This window comes from Mirounga angustirostris, unplaced genomic scaffold, assembly GCF_029215605.1.
Source record: "Mirounga angustirostris isolate CCGP_5_RB_7025 unplaced genomic scaffold, mMirAng1.0.hap1 SCAF_14, whole genome shotgun sequence".
In the NCBI taxonomy this organism is placed as follows: Eukaryota; Metazoa; Chordata; class Mammalia; order Carnivora; family Phocidae; genus Mirounga; species Mirounga angustirostris.
This window is the reverse complement of record NW_026991722.1, coordinates 72,986,873-72,995,087: the sequence shown is the minus strand read 5'-3', so window position 1 is coordinate 72,995,087 and position 8,215 is coordinate 72,986,873.

Below are 8,215 nucleotides of genomic sequence, written 5' to 3'. Positions count from 1 at the left end.
CCCCCTCTTGTGCTCTCTCTCTCTCTCAAATAAATAAATAAAATCTTAAAAAAAAAATAGTAAAGCTCGTCAAAATACACAAGATACCCACCCTTTTCTGCCGTTTTTAATCGCCATGCCTTGCAGATTTTTTAATTAGTCACAGACCTTCAGGCACATCTGGATCTAGTGAAAAAGGCATCAACCTCCCCGCCAAGAGGGAAGGGTTACCACACATGCCTTCCCTCCTCCCCTTTAGGATTCAAAGTGCAGGTGGTGCCCCCTCTCCAGCTTAACCAGCACCCCCTGTGATCAGCTTTAGGCTAGTTCAGCCAAGGATACTCAGTGAAATTTTATTTCGTGAATGAATTAATGCCAAGCTCTCCTACGTTGCCCCAGGGGCCCAAATACTCTAGAGAAACATTGTCTGATAGAAATATAAATGCGAGCCACATACATAATTTTACATTTTTTAGTAGTCACAGTTCAGAAAGTGAAAAAATGGCGAAACTGATTTAACACAATATATCTTGAACAGCATGATTTCAAATGTAATGAACATAAAGAGATTAAGATACTTTATATTCTTTTCATCCTACAGAGTCTTCAAGACCTAGCGTGCATTGCACACTCACAGTACATCTTAATTCAGACTTAGTCACTTTTCAAGCGCCAATAGCCCCAAGAGCTAGCGGTTTCCCTATTGGACAGCATAGGGCTAGAAGCAGACACACCTGGGTACTACTTCTGGCCCCACCCATGAACTGTGGCCTGGGCCTCGGTTTCCTTGATGCAGGAATCTGGATCTCAGCGACCTGCCCCATCCCTCCTACAAATGGTCTGGGCTATTCTCTCTTGATATTAATTTTTGATGCGATGCCTATCCCCCTTACTTCATCACTGAAAATGTTTTGTTCCTTTTGTTTTTAATTGACATACAATTCACTTAGCATAAAATTTACCCTTTAAAATATATAATTACCCCTAGCTTTAGGTAATGGCTAATCTATATTCTGTCTACGAATTGACCTATTCTGGACATTTCATGTAAATGGAATTATACAATATGTGACCTTTTGTGCCTAGCTTCTTAGCATGTTTACAAGGTTCATCTGTGTTATAATACATATCAGTACTTTGTCCATTTTTTTTATGGCTGAATAATATTCCATTGTATGGATAGACTACATTTTGTTTATCCATCTACCCGTTGAGGGACATCTGGGTTATTTCCACTTTTTGGCTATTGTGAATAGTACTGCTATGAACATGGGTGTGCAAGTTTTTGTGTGAACATGTTTTCAACCCTTTGGGATCTATACCCAGGAATGGAATTGCTAGGCCATAGGGGCGCCTGGGTGGCTCAGTCGTTGGGCGTCTGCCTACAGCTCTGGTCGTGGTCCACGGGTCCTGGGATTGAGCCCCATGTCAGGCTCTCTGCTCGGCGGGAAGCCAGCTTCTCCCTCTCCCACTCCCCCTGCTTGTGTGTCCCTCTCTTGCTGTATCTCTCTGTGTCAAATAAATAAATAAAATCTTAAAAAAAAAAAAAAAGGAATTGTTAGGCCATTTAGTAACTCTTTCACTCTTTGAGAAACTATCAAAATGCTTTCCATAGTGGCTGTACAATTTTACATTCCCACCAGCGATGTAAAAGTGTTCCAATTACTTCTCACCAGCATTTTTATTATCTGGCTTTTTTTTTTTTTTTTTTTTTTTGGAATCCTAGTGGATGTGAACTGGTATCTCATGGTTTTGATTTGCATTTCCCTAATGAATAGTGACGTTGAGCATCTTTCCCTGTGTTTTCTAACCATTTGTGTATCTTCTTTGGAGATAAAGGTCTATTCTGATCCTTTGCCCATTTTTTGTGTTCTTTTTTTAATTTAGGAGGTGTAAATACTTCAACTTTGTTTTTCTTTTTCAAGATTGTTTTGGCTATTTGGGTCCCTTGCCTTTCTATACGAGTTTTAGGATCAGCTTGTTCATTTTAAAAAAAAAAGAAAAAAGGCAACTGGAATTCCAATTCAGGGCTTGTATTAAATCTGTGTATCAGTTCAGGGAGTATTGCTATCTTAACTGCATTATTATGTCTTTCAACCCATGAATGCAGGCTGTCTTTACATTTATTAAGGTTTATTCCCTTTAATTTCAGCAATGTTTTATACTTTACAGTGTGCAAGTCTTGGGATCTCTCTCAAATAAATAAGTAAAATCTTTAAAAAAAAAAAAAAAAGATTCTCTCCCTTTCCCGCTGCCCCTCCGCTGCTCATGCTCTTTCAAATACATAAAAATCTTTTAAAAAAAATATCTTATTCATGTATTTGAGACAGAGAGAGAGGGAACACATGAGAGAGAGAGAGCATGAGCAGGGGGTTGGGGGGGAGGTAGAGGCAGAAGGAGAGGGAGAGGGAGAAGTAGTTTCCCCCCACTGAGCAGAGAGCTTGACGTGGGGCTCGATCCCAGGACTCCGGAATCATGACCTGAGCTGAAGGCAGACACTTAACCTACTGAGCCACCCAAGAGCCCCTAAGATTTTATTTTTAAGTAATCTCTACACCCCAAATACAAGAAAGAGAGAGAGAGAGCGGGGGGAGGGGCAGAAGGAGAGAGAGACCGAGAATCTCCAGTAGACTCCACGCCCAGCGCAGAGCCCGAGGTGGGGCTCAATCTCACGACCCTGAGATCATGACCTGAGCCAAAACCAAGAGCCGGACGCTTAACTGACTGAGCCACCCAGACTCCCCAGTATTTCACTATTTTTTTTTTTAATGGAATGTCCTGTTCTTTTTTTTTTTTTTTAGATTTTATTTGTCAGAGAGAGAGTGAGCACAAGCAGGGGGAGTGGCAGGCAGAGGGAGAAACAGGGTCCCCACTGAGCAGGGAGCCCAACCTCGGACTCATCCCAGGACCCTGGGATTGTGACCTGAGCCGAAGGTAGACGCTTAAGCAACGGAGCCACCCAGGCATCCCAGTATTTCACTATTTTTGTTGCTATTATAAATGGAATTGTTTTCTTGATTTTTGGATTGTTCATTGCTAGTATATACAAGTAATTTTTGTGTATTGTCTTGTATCCTGCAACTTCCCTCAACTTACTTATTAGCTCTACTGGTTTTTGTGTGTATGTGGTTTCCTTAGGATTTTCTGTATATAGGGGTCCCTGGCTGGCTCTGTCAGTAGAGTAAACCCTTGATCTCAGGGTCCTGAGTTCAAGCCCCACATTGGGTGTGGAGCCTACTGTAAAAAAAAAAAAAAAAAAAAAAAAAAAAAAAAATGGGGCATCTGGGTGGCCCAGTGAGTTAAGCGACACTTCGTTTCAGCTCAGGTCATGATCTCAAGGTTGTTAGATGGAGCCACTTGGGTTTCTCTCTCCTTCTACCCCTCCCTCCCCCACCCCCATGCTCAGGCGTGTGCACTCTCTTTCTCTCTCTCTAAAATAAATAAAATCTTTTTTTAAAAAAAGGCCTTTCTGTATATAAGATCATGCCATCTGTAAAGAGTTTAACCTCTTCCTTTCCAAATGGGATGTCTTTTATTTCCATTCCTTCCCTAATTGCCCTGACTAGAACCTCGAGAACAAGTTGGGTAGAGGTGGTGAGAGCAGACATCTTGTCTTGTTCCTGACTTAGGGGTAAAGATTTCAGCATTTCACCATTAAGTATGATATTCACTGTGGGCTTTTCATAGATGCCCTTTATCAAGTGGAGGAATTTCCCTTCTATTACTAGTTTTTTCTGGAGTGTTTTTATCGTGAGAGTTGGACTTTATTATTTTATTTTTTAAAAAAGATTTATTTATTTGAGATAGGGTGAGAGCGAGTGAGAGAGCGAGTGCACAAGTGGGTGGGGAAGCGGCAGGCAGAGGGAGAAGGAGGTTCCCCACTGAGCAGGGAGCCCGATGCGGGGCTCAATCCCAGGACCCTGGGATCATGACCTGTGCCGAAGGCAGACACTTAACGACTGAGCCACCCAGGTGCCCCGAGAGTTGGATTTTATCAAATGTTTTTTCTGCATCTATTGAGAAGATTATGTGGAATTTTCCCTGCTTTATTCAACAAATTCTTTTGTTTTTGTTTTTAATTTGTTTATTTGACAGAGAGAGAGCACAAGCAGGGGGAGTGGCAGAGGGAGAAGCAGGCTTCCCGCTGAGCAGGGAGCCCGATGCGTGGCTCCATCCCAGGGCCCTGGGATCATGACCTGAGCCGAAGGCAGACGCCCAACCCACTGACCCACCCAGGCTCCCCTCAACAAATATTTGTTGAGAGTCTTCTAAGTGTCAGACACTCTTCTAAGGGTCAGCAAAGGAAGACTGTCCCCATGCTGTCATGAAACTTACTGTTCTAGACACAGAAGCCACATTTAGTGATCCCCCATTACCCCACCACATCAGAGTCATTACCTTACCCCTCACCTCTCACTATTTATTATTCTTCAGGCCAGACGGATTTTGAGCCTGGTTCTGGTTCATCCCCACACCTAAAACTTCATTACGTTAAACTTGCCCATGGGGCGCCTGGGTGGCTCAGTAGATTAAGCGTCTGCCTTTAGCTCAGGTCATGATCCCAGGGTCCTGAGATCGAGTCCCACGTCAGGCTCCCTGCTCACTCAGCAGGCAGCCTGCTTCTCCTTCTCCCTCTGCTGCTCCCCTTGCTTGTGTGCTCTCTCTCTGGGGGAGGGAGGGAAGAAAGGAGGGAGAGAGGGAGGGAGGGAGGGAGGGAGGGAGGGAGGAAGGAAGGAAGGAAGGAAGGAAGGAAGGAAGGAAGGAAGGAAGGAAGGAAGGAAAGAAGGAAGGAAGGAAGGAAGTTGCCCTTATATTCTGGTTGGCAAACTCCTGCTCATCCATCAAGTCCAGCTCAACTCTCCCCATCTCTGAGAAGTCTTCCCTGGCTGGCTGCCCTCTGTCAATGCCTGCTATTATTGCATTTAATCAGGTCTGTCTCCTTCATGAGTCTGAGCTTCCCGAAGCAAAGAACTGCATCCTTGAATGTTCTAGTCAGGCACACTGAGCATTTCATAAATGGCTTCAGTGTGGTTCTAGAAATGGGACAAAGCAAGATCAGTTCGTACCCTCCTTCCTGCTCCCAGCTCACTTCCCATAGCAGATGTGTTAGTGTCCTCGGGCTGCCGTAACAAATTGCCAGGAATTTGTCAGCTTGAAACAACAGAAATGCATTGTCTCACAGCTCTGGAGGCCAGAAACCCAAAATCAAGGTGATGGAGGGAGGGCCATGCTCCCTCCAAGGCTCTAGGGAAGAATCCTTCGCGCTCCCAGAGGCTGGCAGCTCCAGGTGTCTCTTGGCTTGTGGCCGCATCACGCTAAGCCTGTCTTCATATGGCCTTCCCACTTATCTTCTCCCCTTCTAAGAACACTTGTCATTGCAGGATGATCTCATCTCGAGATTCTTAAATTAATTACATCTGCAAAGATTCTCCCCCCCCCCACAAAAAAAGGTCACGTTTAATGATTCCAGGTGGACATATCTTTTATGTCCATTCAACCCACTGCAACAGGCTTCTAAAAGGATCTGGATTTCCCCCCTCTCCTCTTCCCTCTGTGTCTGAGTTAAAACCCCAAAAAAGGGGAACAAACATTCCTAGTGGTTCCACTAAAAACATGCCTGTGATGCAACTCAAACAAGCACCTTTTTTTTTTTCCTTTAAGATTTATTTACTTATTTGAGAGACAGAGAGAGTGCAAGAGGAGGGGCAGAGGGAAAGGGAGAGAAAGAATCCCCAAGCAGACTCCCCGCTGAGTGTGGAGCCCAACGGGAGGCTGGATGCCAGGACCCTGAGATTACGACTTGAGCCTAAATCAAGAGTTGGGACTCTCAACCAACTGACCCACCCAGGCACCCCAAATAAGCACCTTTTAATGAGTGGTTTTAGAATGATCTAGAATGGTTCCTTATTAGTTTAACAGGCATTTCACAGATGGGCATGCCAGGGAGCACAGCAGATGAACCAAGGAGACCAGGGAGCCCAGTGAAAGAGCTTAGCATAGATCAGGAGACAAAGTTTTAGCTCCGCATCCACCTTATACTTCTCCTTAAGTCTCAGGTAGCTTGTTTAACCCCCCTGGGCCTTAGTCTCATCTGTAAGATTAGGGAGGTTTGATGCGACAGAGCTCTAAGAATCCTGGAAATGCTAACATCCTAAAAAGGCAGAGAGACAAAGCACGGGCCATTTTCTATAATTTTCATCAGCCCAGAAAGGCTTTTGCATCGTGTTGGAGACATTTCCATCAATGGACAACATTCTGGGGCAATCCGCTCAAAGTGGGGTGCACCTGCTCCAGGTGCCATAGGGGGACTCATTGGACTAGGGAAATACTAGAAATTCTATTTACGTGGGATTTACTGTGTACACACTGAAACAGAAGCACACACAGAACTTACAAATAACCTAATAAACAGCAATAGAGTTTTGAGAGGGAGAGAGGAGGGCAGGGAGACAGGGAGAGAGAATCTTAAGCATGTACCACAGCCAGCGTGGAGCCTGACGTGGGACTGCATCTAACAACTCTGATATCATGACCTGAGTCGAAATCAAGAGTTGGGACGCTTAACGACTAAGCCACCCAGGCGCTCCAGAAAAAAAAAAAATTTAAATATGTGACCAAAAAAAAAGTCTGGAGACCATTGACCTAAGAAACTAGTTAAGTAGATGGTCAAATCCAACAGTCTGACCAGCAAAGTTGTGGATTGCAGTGTCATGATTAGCTTATCACAGTTAGCGACTCTAATGTGGTTTATGTCCTCTCAGGACAGCAAAATCATACTTGATTTTATATCAAGTTGGGTTTTGATCAGAGGTCTATTCTTAAATTTATTAATTTTCAGTTATGTTTCTGCCATTACTCCTGTTTGTAGGCCAGGAGCCAGCGAGCTTCTCCTGTAAAGGGTCAGATAACAAACCTTTTGGGCTTTGCCATAGTTTGGCCACATAGTCTCTTAACGATGCATCTCTGCCATTTAGTGCTAACGCAGCCTCACACAATACATAAAAGAAATGGCATGACCGAGTGCCAATAAAACTTTATTTATGAACACTGAAATTTGAATTTCACGTAATGTTTGCATGTTACAAAATGATCTTTTTTTCCCAACCATTTAAGAATGTAAAAAAACTTTCCTTAGCTTGCAGGGGCACTCAAAAGCAGGTGATGCACTGGTTTTGACCTGTGGACCAGAGTTTGCCAATCCCTGTTTTAGACCACAGAAGTTTGTTTCTTAAGCTTGATTCCCTATGGGTAGAACACCAAAAAATGGGACATGCATTCAAGGATATAATGAACTTATTTACGTATCAATACCTCTGAACAAGAAACACATGCAAAAAATAAGCTGTGGAAACACAAAGCTAAACAGAAACCCAGTATTAATGCAGGAATTGAGAGAAATGTATAATTTATCTTGATCTTGGACTCGAGGGGAAAATGGGGGGAATTCCAGGAGAGTCTTACTGCTCTAACCAGTGGGCACCTTCACAAAACACTCCACTTTCTACTAAGGGTTCATGCTGCTAAATTTCTTAATTTCCTACAATTAGAATTTATTCTAGTTTGGATATCTCTAGTAATAAAGGGAGCGCACATCAATCTTTGTTGAAAGCTAATCTTGCCTGGAACCAAAGGTAAACAACAGAAGCTAGAGCATTTTGTTGTTGTTGTTTTTGTTACTAAAAAAAAAAATTACCCTCTAGAGTTCCCTAAGAAGGAATACTGAAGAAACTGGCAAGGCTGACCACCTTGAAATGGTGGAACAGGAACGGGGGACCAAGTGGTAGGAATGGAAACAGTGTTTGCTCTATGTTCTCATCTACTTATTGACTTCAGTCAGGTGGTGTTATTCAAGCGAAGAGCTAATCACAAACGTAAGAAGTGTTCCAGACTAATTTATCACCCACCCTGTCATCCCACCTTTGCAGGATACTTTGTGGTGCTTCTTAAATGATGATGGTTCGGTGATTTGTAGCCAACGGCAAGGCACTTGCCTCTCCGAACCCAATAATGCACTTGATGCCCAGAGTGGGCAGCTTTCAGAGGATGAAGCCAACATGCCGAGAATTGGACTCTAAAAATAATCATTTTGCACATTTCTTTTAGCCTCCTTTCTCTCCATAAAGGCCTCCACAGATGGCTTCTTTACATCATGCTCTCAAATGACTAGCTGTTAAATATTCATACTTATGGAAATTGTACTGTACATACTCCAAACCCCCAGCCAGTTAAGCATTTG